At 36.9% G+C, this 17424-nt stretch overlaps 1 long non-coding RNA gene across 2 annotated transcripts in view; it reads right to left on the minus strand.

The window, feature by feature from the left end:
- LOC122159892 overlaps positions 1 to 17424 on the minus strand; it is a 199930-nt gene that overhangs the window by 160921 nt on the left and 21585 nt on the right. For both annotated transcript variants that reach the window (XR_006168694.1, XR_006168693.1), the window contains exon 3: positions 6506 to 6625. This is a non-coding gene — a long non-coding RNA (uncharacterized LOC122159892). The remainder of the gene's footprint in view (positions 1 to 6505; positions 6626 to 17424) is intronic.

Below are 17424 nucleotides of genomic sequence, written 5' to 3' on the forward strand. Positions count from 1 at the left end.
CCGTGTGATCTAAAGACACTTGCAAAGTTCTGACTCAGCACAGCTCATCTTCAAAGTAACATTAATTTTAGTAACATTGCAAGCATGAAACATTTTATGAATGCGTTAAAAAAGACTCATCTTAATTAGTTTGTGGAAGGTATCTAACTTGCCTGTCCCTCACCAAAATGAACCGAGCTTGGTATTTCTTTCAGTTTGCATTTCAGCAGCAGTACATACACAGTCATTTCCTATAATTACTTCATCTGAAACTGATACTAATCCAACTGAAGTCAATGGAATTATTTCCACTGACTCCTGCTGACATTTGTCTTTAATAACCAAAGACGGACTTCTTCTCTAGCACTGAATGAATAGATTCAAAGAGTAAAATAATCTGCTTTCAGTATTATATTAGCAATTCGGCTATGGCTTTCCTCAGTGGATTATAAGCAAATTTAATGTACCACTACTAAATTGCCATAAGACCTAAGCGTACTACGTCACAAAGAACCCAAAACAGGATGCAATTTAAGAGACTTCTTCCCCCAGAGCATTTAGCAAGACTTGTTCCAAGCACAGGTTCCTGTCACTTATAACTAAACCTAAATCTGTTAATAAAAAACAGGATACTTTTCACCATTTGGTGACTATGCAAGACAACATTTAAATAACACACTTGTTCTTTATGCTAGGATGACTCATTTCTTGTAGGTGCTCTGGATTGAATAAGCCAACGATGCAGGATACTTTATGATTCCCTGCTTTCAAATGGCCTTCACATACAACCAGCATGGCTCCTTCAGGCAACTGTTGGGGGTGGGGGGAAGGCCATCCTGAGAGGGTAACAAAGTAAGGGCAGGAATTATTGGCATGAGAGTGTGTTAAAAGTTAACAGAATTCATGGGTGTCGATCAAGTGTTAATCCTGGAAGAAAAAGTTACTGCATCAAAACTCAGAAAACAAATGACAGTATGGGGAATTAAGATCAGAGCTGTGGATATTGGGAACAGCCCTAGTGTCTAATAGCAGATGAGAAAGCATGGCTTCTCACATCCCAGAAAGATGTTCCCAAAAGGGTTGTAAGTACAGAGAAAGAGGAACGATGGGTAATAACACATCTGATGGAGAAGACATAAGACAAAATGAAGATCGTCTCCTTCCTACACTTTTAGAGCTCATTGCTCTATCAACCTTACTGGTGAAAGTTACTTAAAATGCAAATGCCTTCCTCCCAACTTTCCCAGCTCAAGAGAAGAGAAGACTCAAATAAAAATTCATCCAGCCCCAGAGCTGAAAAATGATCCCATTAGATAAAAGAGCTGTATGTGCACTCTCACAAACACAATCACTGTGAAAAAAAAATAATCACTGTATAGAATAATTTCTAACAGAAGATTTTATTGCTTTGTATGAAAGAGTAATACGTTAGCAATGTGGGGCAAGAAAAGGTTATCCTAAAATTAAGCATTATTTTCTTAATTATGAAAGGTACAAATATTGTCAAGGAATTCAAAAGGTGCCCCTCATCTGTGAACATATTTGTAGGTCAGATTCCACAAGGAAAAGATGTGAGAGATGAAAAACAAAAGAAAGCCCATGTTATCGGAAGAACCGAGATGTCCCTGGACTTCTAAATCACTCTGCTAGAACCTAGAGAGACAGAGGCATGGAGGAGGCAGATAATGTTACATCCACAGTCCTGAAGTGAGAGGCCTTTTATCACCACTTTCTTCATAAAACAATGATGAGAGAAAGCTGAAACGCTCCTATGCCCAGGATAAAAATGTACACTGTCTGGATTTTTCACATAATCTGACTTGCAAATTGCCTAGAAAAAAATTCAAGCTGGATATTCAATTCCTAAGTTAAATCCCACAGAATGGGTATCTGGGATTGGTCCATTTTTCTCATTTGCATTCAGTTCTACTGCCATAATGAAGTAGAAGAGATAAAGCAATAATGCAAGGAACAAAAATTGTTTTCTGCAGCAATTCTGCAGAGTATTTCCTTTTCTATTCCCTCCTGAAATAACATAATGCGTGTGACATACGTAGAATTCTTGTAGGGGCACTTCAGTCTGAATAAATTTCATTCTTGTAAAAAGGGTAACATCAAAACGAATGAAAAGTAGTAGTCTCTACTAAGACAAAGAGTAACTCTGTGTAACTTCAATGGACAAAGACTACACCCTAAAGACAAACATCCACAATTAGAAAGTAAAGTTTTGTCTTCTAGAAAATTTGATACTATTTTCTGATTGTTGTGAAGGACAGGATGGCACAAGTAAGCAAACAGCCTGACTAAATTCCTTATACCCCTACATACTTGGCAAATAATTCCTGGTCTGTGGCCTGCATGTCAGCCATTCATTATTTAGAAGCATCTGGTGTTCAAATGCCAGACTTTTCTGAACATTTCTGAACCCAAGAATCACATGATCTGTCTCTGGATTTTAATTTGCTGCGTAACATCTCTGCATCAGATTCCTTGTACGATTAACTGTGCTTATTAATTAAAATTATTTGTTAAGAATTTTGCTCTAACGTTTGCTAAACTTATGTTTCCACCGACATCCACTGGTCCTGACCAAATACTGATAAAAACATTTATGATGAGCTATTGCAGAAACAAGTCAGTGAAGCCAAAAGTAATATCATGGTACAGTTCAAGTGAATATTCGTGAGAAAAAGCACAGCAGGATTGGTCATTTCATTTAAAGCCCCAATTCTGCAAGAGTAAAGGTAATGGGATCTTTGTTATTGACTTTCAGTGAACAATGGAATGAATCCCAAGGTAGCACCTATCGGAAAGGGCAGCTGCTTAAAAATTTTACAGCACTTCTACTTGAGAGCAATAAGAACAAAACACACGTTACAGACATAGACATACCGAGATGCAGATGTACGTGCATGCATACATAGCTTTAATGTTCTCAGACTTTTGTAGCTCCAGGTATCTGTAGATTCAACCATTTGTTTGGGAAGCAAACCAAGAATTTTGAACTAGTAAACAGTCAGCCTCAAGAACAGCTGTTTTGGTGCTTGCAATGCCCAAGACACAAAGAGCACAATAACACTATTTGATAGAGCAAATTCTCAGCCATAAAACTCCGTTTTTCAACATAGTCACCATCATTAGCTATATATTTTCACCATTCATGAAAAAAACCTGCATGCCACGCTCAAATGGAAATGACCCACTGCTGATGTCACCACTGTTGAAATGTACAACCCATCATCTCATCATGCTCACATTCATTGGCTGGTCTCCCTAAACATTCAATGTTCAATAGGCATCAATTAATGTCAATAGGTGTCATTTGTTTTCACATGGAGAGATTCAATTCCACCTTTGATTCATACATATCTCCACGTCAGACATCATCTGCCAGACTGCCCCTCTTTTGTCATCTGTCATATGGCAACAAAATGTAATGGAGTATCAGCAGGAAGGTTCAACCCCTACTGCCATACCACCAACATCTACCTGTGATGTCACAGGCCAACATAATAAAAGCAGAGGTCATACTTTTGGAGCAGTCCTCATACATTCCAACTTCAGCAATGTCACTGGGAAGGCAACTCACTTTGAGCTTGTGTTAGAGAGCAGCATACAGTATTAAGATTTATGCATAAACTTTTAACAGCCTAATTCAAACAGTATTTGTGTAAGTATGTAGTTGAGGAAAGAATGCAGAAAAGTAAGTCATTGTAAAACATCCAGCTTCTCTACAAAGCAGAATGATTTTTCTGAGATGCATGTGATGGAACATGAATTAAGTGCAAGATGCCTTATAGCAAAGAGGCCACTTAATTCTGGTAGGGCTACAGAGTTAAACTGAGCTGAAATGCACAGAATGAGGCATTTTAGCCACCATTCTCAGCACACGTGACCATCAATTCACCTAACGCAGCTCTGAAAATCTCTGTATCAATATTCAGCTGTGACGCGTCAGCAGTGGAAAAATATTGGCTGTAGTTTACTTGGATACTATTCAGTATAATTTTGGTTTTGTAACAGCATAAGTTAATTTAACAATGTCAGCAGATTTGGAGAATGACCTTGAAGACAACATAAACCAGTCCTTTAACTTTCAGGACTCTGTTAGTCTCTTTCTTCCCCAGATTAAACTGATAAACATCCTTACATTTAGTGCTTTCCTAAGAAATGTACAGAAAAAAAATGTATTATCTTTTGAACTCTAGTGGCTGTTTAGCAAGGTATAATATCTCCTCTAACAAGTTACATCCACCGTTCTTTAGAAAGGATCTTGAAATATTATGACAGCTGTCACCATCCACTACTTATTGACAAGCTAAGTCTGGAACAACGGAAGACCAAGAGATTTGTCACCCAACAAATCTCGATGAAGTTTGCAATTCTTAAATAACTGATACAGTCTATGCACCCAATCATATCAAAATTGTTAGAATTATTTCAGAGACTAATCTGTAATGTCTAAGCTAATTGGTGTACTTTCCTTGATACTTTAGGACTTTAGTTACTGATAAAGTAGAATGGCTGCAGTAAATGCTCACTGAGTTAATCCATCACTCCCACCGGACTGATTCATCTCAGAAAGTAACCAGGTAAGATTTTGTTTTCTGCTTTATAATTGAAAAAAGCCATCAAGGATGGTCTTCATCAGCAGTAAAAACTCTCAAGTGTTGTCCTCTGAAGTTGTTAGCCTCTATTTCTATCCTTTTCCAGCTTCCTAGAGAACATTTCCACATGATGAGTCCACCAGTATTCCACATTCTGTTTTAATGGCACCAACATGTATTTCACACAGTTTTTCTTAAGTTTCAGGTTTTTAGTGCTTAATCGTATCCCAGTGTTTTTTCAAATTCTAATTAGAGACCTCCTTCCCTCATGCAGTCTTTGCCCCAAAAAGCATATGGTTTCATGATGTTACCAAAAAGAAAGTTTTAAAGAGAACAGTGAAAGAAATAAATGCATTTTGCAAAATATCTGCTAATCACATCTTAGCTGGGAGTTCCTCAGTACCAGGGAGTCTTCTGACTGACACCCATGGAGGAAAGAGATCTACAGCTCTTCTACAGATACAACTTCAGGCAAAGCTGAGAAGCAGATCTGAATATAATAAAAACAAAATGCTGAAGATTTAACTAAAGCAGGTAAAAGTACAAATATATATGTGCTTGTACATACAAAGAAAGACATACCAAAAAAGATACGTATTCCCATCTCTAGAAAATGACAAGACAAATGAGCAAGGATAGCATGATCTGCTCAGAACCAGAACTAATTTGACAATAACATATTTTGCATAATAACACAACTTGTACATCCCATGCCTACACAACAACAGAATCCCAGAAACACCAAGGTTGGAAAAGACCTACAAGATCACACATATCACATATCACCAATAGCTCTCACTAAACCATATCCCTCAACCCAACGTCCAAACATTCCTTGAACACCTCCAAGGTTGGTGACTCCACCACCTCCCTGGGCAGCCCATTCCAGTGCCTGACCATTCTTTCAGAGAAGTAGTATTTCCTAACATTCAGTTTAAATCTCCCCTGGTGCAGACTGAAGCCATTCCCTCTAGTCCTGTCACCAATTACACGAGAGAAGAGACCAACCCCCAGTTCACTACAACCTCCCTTCAAGCAGTTACAAAGAGCAATGAGGTCTCCCCTGAGCCTCCTCTTCTACAGACTGAACAACCCCAGCTCCTTCAGCCTCTCCTCATAAGGCCTGTGCTCCAGACCCCTCACCAGCTTTGCTGCCCTTCTTTGAACCTGCTTCAGGTCCTCAATGCCTTTCTTGCAGTGAAGGGCCTAAAACTGGACACAGCACTTGAGGTGCGGCCTCACCAGAGCTGAGTACAGGGGAACAATCACTGCCCTGTTCCTGCTGGCAACACTGTTTCTGATGCAAGCAATAATTTACGGTAAGAATTATACATGAAGATTTTTATAGCATACTCATGTTTTTATTTTAATAGTGAGCCCACACTATAGTGAAATATTAATTTTGGATTTTAATAATACCCAATCTGTACTGTTTGATCAAGATAGGGAATTGCAAAAGTAATCTCTCTACTAAAATAGTCAAAACATGGCATCCATTACCAATCCAGTAGGAACTTGTGGTAAATAAAATTGGAAATACCCTCTGAGTTTTAACATTAAAAAAAAAAAAAAAAAAACACCTTTAAAAGAGATGGTGTAAAAGCTAAAGTTACTAAAAGCGGTCGAAGATGGAAAAAATAACACCACATCAATAAATAATTAAAATTCGAAATAATAATAGAAAGAAAAAATACACTGTGTTGTACTTCAGACTGCTTTAAAGTAGTTGGGGGTTTCACGAGTTCTTATTTCATAACATATTTTGAAATTCATTTTATGTTCTTTATAATGAATTTTTAAATGAGCAATACTTTTTTCATAATTTAGCCCACAGACATCTGAATCACAGACTTCCACTAATATATTTGCATACAAACAGTTCTCTTACAATTCATCTGCTTTAATTACTTCTTTCTTACCTGAAGTCATTAAGTTCCATATGGGATGCATTCTACTGCCCAAGGCCATGTTGTGAGGGGCACAGATACATGTTCTTTCTCGGCCCAAGAGATTCAGCTGTGGAATGAGTACAGAAAAAGCTTCAAGAGAAAAACAGGAGTTAGCATTAGTATCTAGGAGGAAATGAAGAAAAATGTCAAAAATATATGTACGTGTTGTCAGGGAAGGATAGAAATAGGTAACAAGAAGGAGAAAACAGAGTTTTGGAATAACTAAACTTCAAGAAAGGGTCATTTTCTCTAAAGTCACTGGAGTATAACCTCTAATAGCATTTGCAATTGCAGACAAAGCCACTGGGGTAGAAAGAAACCTGGATCCCAGAGCTGAGTGGGCATTCAGCAAAACGGTTTGGCGCCATAATCTGTTATCCCACCACAGTGATCCTGGTGTTCATGCTGAAGGCATCTCACTTCCCAGTGCTGTTGTAGCTGCCATAAATACTATGAAAGGAGGCTGAAAATTTGCAGCTTAGTGTCTAACTGCAGACACACAAACACACACAGTATTGCAGATTGGGCTGTGACACAGAAGCTTCATAGCTGATCTTCATTTGGGAAGGCATACTCCTCCCAGAGGACTGGAAATGCATCATTTGGGGATCACAAACAATGCTCTGAAATATCATGTGAAATAGCAGGCAACAATGCAGAATTGCAATGAGTTTCTCTCTTAGCTGTCAAGTAAAAATTGCAACAGTATTATATGGCCTTGATGCATGCATAGGGCACGAGCTCGTTTGTGTACCACCACATCACTCATTCTTCAAGTGGAGAAAACTGATTCTAAATATTCATCTACTGACTTTTTATACAAAGTTTTTAATTTAGCCAGTAATCAAAAAAGAAGTATCCAACAGTACTTTTTTTTTTTTTTTGCACATTTAACACATAACATATTTACATGTTATAACAACGTACTGCCTTCTCCAACTTTGCCCAGTACAGTGGGCAGTTGTTTCATTTCTTTTGTAAGACTGGCACTAGAATGTCATAATTCTAACATATTCAGAATTTAGATCATTTGAACTGATTTTATCATATAATATCATGTGGTCCATGACTTTCTTAAGTTCATGAATCTTCAAATAATAATAGTATTCTGGCCTGAATCACACACTTACAGACTGCAAAAGAAAAAACATTTTACTGTAAGTTCTACTCATCCTCTTACTCATTATTATTTACTCTCTGATATAAAAACAAAGGAATCTTTTAATTCAGTGATTGTTTCATTATTTTCACAGGTTTATATTAGCATAGAGAACTTTTTCAATACATTGTCAATACTTCAGAATATTTTAAGTATCCATCTAAATGACTGGAGCTATGTCTTGTAAATCAAGACAACATGAATTCAACAAGGCAGCTTGTATGAACCACTTTTTCCTTACTAATAATTCCATTAAAAAGCTTGGTTCAGCTTCCATTACTGTCAGTGAAATAACATATGAAATGACTACGACTTCTATATTTAGTCTCATTGATTTAGTCTCAAGTTTCCAATCACCGATGTTATGACAGCATTCTGATCTACACCCACTGCCATGCAAAACTGAAGAAAAATTGTTTTCTTGCAGCACTGTATGAATACAACAGAATCTTACACAATGATAAATGGGCAAAGCTATTCAGAATACAGACAAATGCTGGAGAACAGAAAATACATAATTATAATGACCTTATATAAATCAAAAGCACTCTTTGAAAAACATTAAAGCTGAAACAGCAGGGGTCTAAGAGGAAGACAATAAGCACTGCTAGGGAATTAGAGATTTTCATAAGAACAAAAATTGAACAGACTGACAGTTCACATTGGTGATTAACTAATTTAGGATATGCCAGAAGAACCCAAGACAATGAAGTATATAGGGAGGGTAGATCAAGTGCACTCTCACGATATAAAGAAGAGCATACTGTTAATGAAATCACAGAGGTTACATTTAAGTGCATTAAAAATTAATTAACAGGGTATTTTAATATAACATAAAATTATCCAGAACAATTCACTGTAGGAGAAGAATTAAGAGATTGATTTGGCTGAGACTGGATTATACATTCCACTGATCACACACATTTATAAAACTCGTGCAATTTTGAGACTGAAGCAGCAGTCAGCCACTGCTTAACACAAATGGGGATTTTTTTGCCTTCCGAGGTACTCATTGCTCAGTGAGCACTAAGACCTAGAACAGTCCTTGTGACAGGAAAAACTCCAGAAAACTGGCCAGCTTACTGTGCTGCAAACATTACTTTGTGTCAAGTGTGCTGTAGTAATTGCCCATGTCTGCTTGGAGCCCACATCAAATCCAAAGTGGTTAGAATTGGCTTAGCTGCTCTTTCAGGAAGAATGGGGAAAACAACAACTAAGTACCAACTAAGCAGAACAGTTAAAACTGACTTTGGTGAAGTCAAAAGTCAGCTCTGCTTGGCTGATGCATGGTAACATGGTGGTAACAGAGTGTTCAATTAACAAATTCAGGAAGTACTTATGTCACTGGATCAGCTTTATAAAATTGCAAGAACTGAAAGTAAATTTACCTGATTGAAGTCTAAGTAAAGTCTGAGACATACGCTGTAGGCAATGGATTTGTCTGCTCCAGGATGTCAGAGAAGGATTCACTCTCGTCCACTGCATATAAGAGCACAAATACTGACTAAAACATGACCTGAAAATTTCTAGGTCCCATTCATAGATGACTGGACACATCTCAAAGGCCTTTTTGTTTGCTTTTTCAAGATTTTCAGCAGCTCCAACAGGCATTAAGAGGGACCTTCCTGGAATCAGTGAAGGGTCAGTTTATAGAGTTAATCTAGCCTTCATGCGTAGTTGCATGTTACAGCAAGAAAATTACAATTCAATGTCTTGACCCTAATTTTTGCCCCCGATAGAAGTAAAAGGCAATGCTTATTACTGCTGTTGGTCCAGGATCTGATTCTTCCTGTTTTTGTTTTTTTTTAAGGCAAAGCTAACATGATAGAAGCAGCAGCTAACATCAGCTGGTAAATCAATGTTAAGGCTTTCAGTCAAGAAACTGCAGAGAACAGTCCTACAAGCTCTAATATGTAGGCCTCTACAGAAGAGCAACACAATGTCAGCCTCAGGCAGATAACACATGAGGAAACCTTGATATCAATCATGAAATAAATATATTTCCCCTGGCAAAACTGGGAGATACCTATGTCAGAACAGATATAAGATCAAAATGATAGCATTCCCAATGGATTTTTGAAGGTAGAAAATGTACAGTGCCACGGCTTGTCAGATGGAGACGACGTACATGAAGGTTAGAAGCTGCTTTTTCAGACTGAACCTGGATTTTCTCAAATGCCTCTCAAAGCTCAGCTGAAAGACATCCAAGTCAAGTGGAAATGCCTGGCTTTAACAACGCTAAGGCTTGATCCTTCTAATCTGATAGATTTTATAAAACTAGTATCAGGACACAGGCACCTTATTCCAGCCACCCTGGTTCACAGCTGTAATCTGGATAAGAAAAGAACACTGTCCTGTTGTTTGCTAGTAGCCATATTACTGAACTATGTGACTCCAGTGATCCTCACCAAAGCCTTGGCCTACTAATAACGGCTAGAATATTCAAAGAATAAAAAGTAAAACTCACTGCAAGGACTTTTGAAATTAAAGTTGTACTCATGTATATAATTCTTTCCTATTCTCAATATTGGTGAGGAAATGTTAAATAGGAATGTTAACTCTTTTTTCTTGAAGTTGTGATTGCCATAAGCAATGGAAACCATCTTCAGTCTACAGCAATTTCTTTTATCTTAAAGGAAACAGAACAAAGGTAAGATCACTGGGGTGTAGCACAAAATATTTATGTCTTACAACCTAGATGATCTAGAAATGCAGAAAACAAAATGGCTGTTGTCTCACGGGAATCTAAAAACATGAAAGATGTCCTTCCCAGAACAGTCTGAGGAATCATGTTTCATCTTTATATGATCCACAGAAAACCTATTTAAACTAAATGACTTACTTTGTAGTCTTCTACATTTTCCTAACCCAGAGCAATCCACAAACTTCCTCTTTTCATTTTACTTCTCCCAGGCAGACAACAATGTCATTGATGGCACTGTTTATGATACAGAATATCAACTGTATGGATACCTGTTTTTATCTATCTCCTGCAGAACTCATCCTTTTGGAAAAAGATCCATCTTCTCTCTCTCTCTCTGCCTAAAACTATTCACTGTCACAGTTTTTCTATAGGGATTTGTGAGTCAGCATTCCTAAATCTTTACTAGTTCACTTTGAGGTGCTTGATTTCACCTGACTTTTTCCCTAAAATCCCATCACAGTACTGGATTACTGCAGCCCAAAATCAGAAAACAGCAAAGCATTAGTTATATAAAGATCAAATGAAAGGAAAAAAAATTGTAGAGGAGGATGGGGGCATAGAAATTACCAGTCAATCTTTCCCTGGAAGTTTCAGTCCATTCAAGCTACGAAGCCTGTTAGCCTGATCTCAAAGGTCTGCAAAGCTTTTACACTGGTTTTGATGGAAACTCGATTGAAGAATTTTAGGGGAGAAAAAAAAAAAAAAAAAAAAAAAAAAATTTACGTGAAATACACATCTAAACTGTGCAATGTTAACCTTGTATTTTGCTTTGGCGTCAAAATAGCAATAGGGCTGCAGTAGGTACAAGCTACTCTGGTAGGCTTCAGGGATACCTCAGAGTGGCCTTTCAGTTTCTATAGGGGGGCTGTAAGAAAGAAGGGGGCAGACTATCAGCAACTGCTTCCATGGCCTTTTTGAACTTGGACTTCTTAGTTATCGCCAGTGAATTTGTGTACCTCACCTGGGAATATTAATCTTGCTCTATGAAGGGACACTGCCATCTAACAACCACCTCACTGCTTTTGCTGAATAGGGCATTACATGTCCTTTGCCCACTGTTCTCCAGCTTGCTCTTGCTGTGGTTCCAGTTCACAGCCTCTTCTGATGTAACACTTTCCAGGCAGGTCATACAAACACACAGAGCTCAATACTAACAAAAGAAAGATACCTTCTCTCTTTTCCACAATACACATTCTGCTTTATTTTGGTCATTTTTGTCATTTCAAAGTATATTCTGTCTGTGTGAATGTAAAATTTGAAAAAGCATCTCATGCTCAAGGACCTCAAAGCACTGGACTTCTGCCAGAACGATGACATACTTCTCACTACTGATGTTACCCCAAAAAGTATCATTTTTCTATTTTTCTACGCAGTCAAGTAAGCTCTTAGGGCAAATATCTGAGTATCTTAAGTAAATCTAAAACTTGAATACAAAATGTGCAATATACCAAAGAAAGACTGGCTTCTTATCCATTTTAATTAAGGCATTTATTCACTGCACTCAGATGTTCAGACTTTGCCTTATTACACTGGTGAGGATAAATCCCCCTTGTTCTGTAATTTATAATGGAATGCATCCAGTAATCAATAGGGGCCAATCTTTAGTTTTGTGAATTAACTCTTATAATGCAGCTGCTTTTAGCAATATATCTATAACTTCACATAAATGTTAATTTCATATAATGTTCATATAAATTTCCTCTATTTTACTGATGGATTTGAATGTCAGTTCTGCATTTTATAACAGTCAGATAACCACGTACACTTTTTCTTTGTTTTCTATTTGCAGTTCTTGTTAAAAACGGAGCTTTATGAATTTGAGATCAAAAGCTTTAGCCCTCTTGGCTATTGAAATATTTCCAAGAGTTAATGTTAATAGAAAAGGGACTGAAGAGCTTGAAATTAGGCCAGTACTGTCATATTTCTGAACTGACTTTATCTGACGATGTTACTCAATTTAGCAGGTTTCCTCATTTCAAACTACTGTGAGACACAGAGCCAGGAGCTCTTAGAACATTATAAAGGGAAACTCAGCAATGAGTTGTGAGTTAACACAGCAAAGGGTGAAAGCAGTGGGAGTACTCAAAAGAAACTGCTGTAAATAAACTCTTCAGGACCTCATATTCTCACGATTTCAATATCCATCCTTTCCATCTACACAAGTGAACCAAAGCTTTCTTTTGTCCTAAATTAGACACAAGATGTACTGTTTCTTAAATAGTTGCTAGAGAATGCAAATTATGCTTACACAGAAATGAACACAGAGGTTACTTTGTACCTCTCTTTCGCTCTCCACTTTTCTGTTTGGGGAATGTCATAAACAGTCTCATTCACTTCAGAAATTCAACCGCTATGGGTAATTTTGACCTTGCTGTTATGAGAAAAAGAAGGCAACATCTGCTTCATGTTTCACCTGTGCAAGTGTTATACTACAAGTAGTAAAAGTTGCCTAAGTTTCATTAGCTACTTTACCTTACATACAAAGTCATTTCAAACAGACCCCGGTGAGCCAAAAATAGGAACACAAAACAAAAATTGTTGCTAAGTAATTTCAGCGCAATTTCTCAAAGAAGCTCTCAATCATTTCAATAATTGCCACACTGAGAAAATAAGCAATTTTTTGTATCTGTAGTTTTTCCCAGCATATAAGTAAAAGATGTCTGTCAACCGTATCACAAGTAATTAAAAAACATCTTGTCCACTTCACTGGATGGGACAAAGAATAGAAATATCCCAGCCTCACAGGAAAATTACAACTAAAATATGCTAACCAGAACAGTACAGTCCGTAAGCAAAACAAATGCTTTCTAATTAATTGCTCCGTGAGCTCTGCCCACAATAAAGAACTTGAGAACTACTGAAACTCTTGGAAACTCAGCCATAGATCCTTTCTTTCTGTACGACCCTACATGCTCTACGGCTTCTTCACTAGGCATGAAGACCTTTGAGACTGTTTGAAAGATCACTCTCAAATGGATGAAAAAGTCTAGATACCATATTACAACCTTTAAGTTGATGAAAAAAGAGATCATTCCTATCCAGGGGAATTTTATATGTAAGACAAAAATTACATTCTCTATGAACTCAAAATTAGGGAGTATGCCTTCCCTCTACTTATTTTGTAGTGGAATATTTCCATTTATATGTTGTATTTTGCTTAATAAATCGTGGCAATTTAAATCTACAGTACAATGTCATCTCTCTGTATCAATGCGTGTACAAAAAATAGGATTTGAATTATGAGTTGAATGTACAATTTTAGCGGTTTAAGCTGTTGCTACATTTATTAACAGCTTTATCTTTGAGATAAAAAGGTGTAAGCAATTGCAAAGGCCCTGAGTAAACATGAGGAAATTCTTAACAAGCAGTTGAGATCAGCACTCAGACATTACATTAAATCTTTCAAAACATTTTCCTGCAGTTTGTGCAGATCTCTTCTTCTATCTTCCACTTACACAGTCATTTGATGGCTGAGATTGCACACGTATTGTTCATTACTACTGTTGACAACCATAAATGAAGACAATAAGAGCAGGCCCTGGGTTCACAGTCTTCCTTATCTGCCTGAAAAAACACCATTTGAGAACCCTACTGTTAGAGGTTTCTCCCATGCAAGTTAATCCCATATAAATACTGAAAACCAAAAATCTCATGAAACTGTCAGTTCATTATAAAAGCACTGATGAAATACAGTAAATGTAAAAAAGCACACTTGAATAGAAATTTATTTCATTCATATATATACATATATATATATATACACATATGTCCTACTACTTTTAACATTTCCAAGTGTTCTTTATCTTTCCAAGACACATTATCAGACTTCAAATTGGGATAACAGTCATCTTAAAAGGTTTCGATTCCTGAATAGTAATTCTTTCAAATGCATTCATTCCGAGTTCATTCACCAGCTATCTAGTAAACAAACAGAATGTTTAAAGCATTCTTCTCTGAAAAGCTGTCTTTCATTCCAAAGGGCTCATGCCCCCTAATAAACAATTTCTTGAAAAACAATTCTCAATATGTGGGATTAATCATAGCCCCAAGTTTGCTTCTGACGTATGATTAGCTATTTCTACCTGACTAAAAGGACACAGGGAAAAGCATTTCAGTATTTCTGCTCTTCACTCAAGCCCCATACTTAAAGATTTGCAGTGTGGGGAAAGAAGTATATCATTTATACCATATTAGAAAAAGGGAAGAAAAAGAAAAAGAAAAAGAAAAAGAAAAAGAAAAAGAAAAAGAAAAAGAAAAAGAAAAAGAAAAAGAAAAAGAAAAAGAAAAAGAAAAAGAAAAAGAAAAAGAAAAAGAAAAAGAAAAAAAACAGTAAAAGTGAGGATTTGTACACAATGCTGTGATCTACTGCATTTAAGAACTGTCAGTTAAATTTCTCTGCATTTTCCATCTCTCAAGAACGCACTGATTTATGCAATGTGTAGTTGCTATGACGAGGTTTCTAAAATCAGAAACGCAACTTACAATGCATGTCATGGCATGATATGCATCACTAACAATTTTACTTGATAAAAACTATCTTCATGCTTTTTAGCATTGAAGCATGTTAATGAGTTCCCCAAATATTAGTGAGAAGCCTAATGGACCAAAAAACTATTTAAACAATCATTTTACACTCTTTCAATGAGGAAATGTGAACTTCTGCATCTAGGTGATCCTTCCCTTAATAACGCAGGAACAATCACACCCCCTGTGCTTGTGCCAACTCACTAGGGTATTTCAACAAATTAATCAATTTATATTTCTAGAAGGAATTTTACCAGGAATTGTCTTTTAAATATAAATGCATATATCTATAACTATATCTATCTATCTATCTATCTTGTGAGAAAGATGTTTGCTGTTCAGACCTTTGCACTCAATGGCTTTGACCTTCAACCTCCCAACACAAAGACAGAAATCAGCTAGAGATGTAATAAATAAATAAATAAATAAATGACCATTGCTGGTAAGAAATATCTTGAACCATTGAAATTAACCTTTCTTTCATCCTTGACATCATTCTAAAATGGAGTATTCAACAGATTCAATAGCAGTTGAAACATCTTGTTAATCAAGAGAATTTCCTTTGCATTTGTTGCTTGGATGTGGCTATACATATCATATTTTCCAGGGACTGGACAGGTTTCACTTGGTTCTACTTAGTGGTAAATGCTCTTAGCCCTGCTCTGCCAGAAGTCCTTTCATCAACTGTTAAAGAGAAAAATGCACAGACAGAAAAAGATCTCATTTCCCTACAAAAACTCATGCACATGCTCCATGTGAGAGAGGAAGCTGGTTGCAGGGACATTTCTGTACGCCCAGACTCCTGACCTGCAGTACTGCATGAAGCCACTCACACTCCTTTGCTTCTGCTTTTAGCCTGAGGAATTCCTTAACAATGAGCTGTGCTTTCTAAGCTCAGTTTCTGTTTTCAGTAACTTTCTTCTCTTGCCTGAACATATTAAAAAAGATTCACATGAAGACAAAAAACAGTAAATTAAATGAAATTTCTAAAGCTGAACTTAGTATTTAAACTATTTCTGTTCTCCCTCCAAAGAACTTCATCAGCTTTTTCTAAAAACTGAATTATTTTCTTTTGGATACACTATCCACCGTAGAAGTTCTGCCCTTGTCTGTACTGCTGTCAAACTATTTCTGTCTTCACACTTCCTTTCCTCTGTAATAGGTCTTTCGAGTACTTTGGTACACTTGTGTTCTACTTTAAAGATCAAATTACAAATTAGTTTTATCATACAAAATGAGCTATTGCCACAAACCCAACATTATGTTTCCTTTCCCAGTTACATTTCTAATTCTTCACTCATGTAATTTGCCTGAACTATTCTCTTGTATTGGCATAGTTGGCAAGTTGTACAATGAAAAAAAAACCACAGATTTTATTACTGCATGATTTCCAATGTACAAGCTTTGCTACATTCAATTTTACATAGTTTGCTTGAGCAAGATCACACCAGCATTTCCAGTTATTTCTTACATCAGTTAGTATGATTAAATAGGAAATATAAATCACTGAATTCTCGAGTCTTAACTATAAAAACACTAATAGGCCATTTTCTATTAATTTTCCACATGCACAGTAGGGCAATCTGCCCAGAATCAGATCTGAAAAACACTGCAGACTTTAGGTTATCCTGAAGGAGTTTTCTTCCTGACTCACTTGTATTTTACTCCTAGATGAAAATAAGAAACAGCTAATATCCAGAGTTCTTTATGATCAGCCTTAAAACTGCTCAGTGGAAGAAGCCCTTACAATCCTCCCGCTGTGTGCTGCTTCTGGAGGTCACCACAGAATTCAGGAGCCTTACCACAGAGGGGAATTGCAGTGGTGTTTTGTCATCACTGCAACCCATTCCTGCAATTTTGGATGTGATTACTCTCATAGAAATATGAAAAGGGAAGATTTTCAGTCTATCCTGACAAAATAATAATTAACAAAATGGTAAAAGAAATCGAAGAAAGACCACTATTTCTACAAGTAGCTGAAGAGATAAGAAAAAAGAGTCTACAGATATTGTAGACACACACTAAGATGTGTGTGATCTAAAACCTGGAAAATTTTAAGGATGTAGGCTACAGTGCAACTTTCAGACAGGTCTAAAGGCACCAGTGTTGCAGTGCATTTCCCTTTCAAAGGCAATGGTGGCAGCTTGCCCACTACTGGCAGTGTTTTTCCCACTGTTGTTTAATGATTTATTACCTCAGTTTTGCAAGACTTCATGTATTTGTACAGATGCTTTCTTTGTTGAACTCTATGGCAGTCCTCTTAACCCATTTCTCCCCCAGAATGATGGCACATTTACTCCTCCTAGTTCTTCACCTTCTGCAAGCTTGTCAGTGGGGCATTCTGTCTTACCACACACATCATTTATGAAGATATATTATGGTATTGATCCCAGTATCTGGAGTCATATAAAACTAATGTGACACACCACACGCAGTCACAAAATTTAAAAGAAAGCTATCTTACAGACAGCATTTCAGAGAGGCACTTATATATCGTTAAAC

Source organism: Centrocercus urophasianus, unplaced genomic scaffold (genome assembly GCF_019232065.1).
Source record: "Centrocercus urophasianus isolate 14NV4802_14NV808 unplaced genomic scaffold, USGS_Curo_1.0 seq_17, whole genome shotgun sequence".
NCBI classification, from domain to species: Eukaryota; Metazoa; Chordata; class Aves; order Galliformes; family Phasianidae; genus Centrocercus; species Centrocercus urophasianus.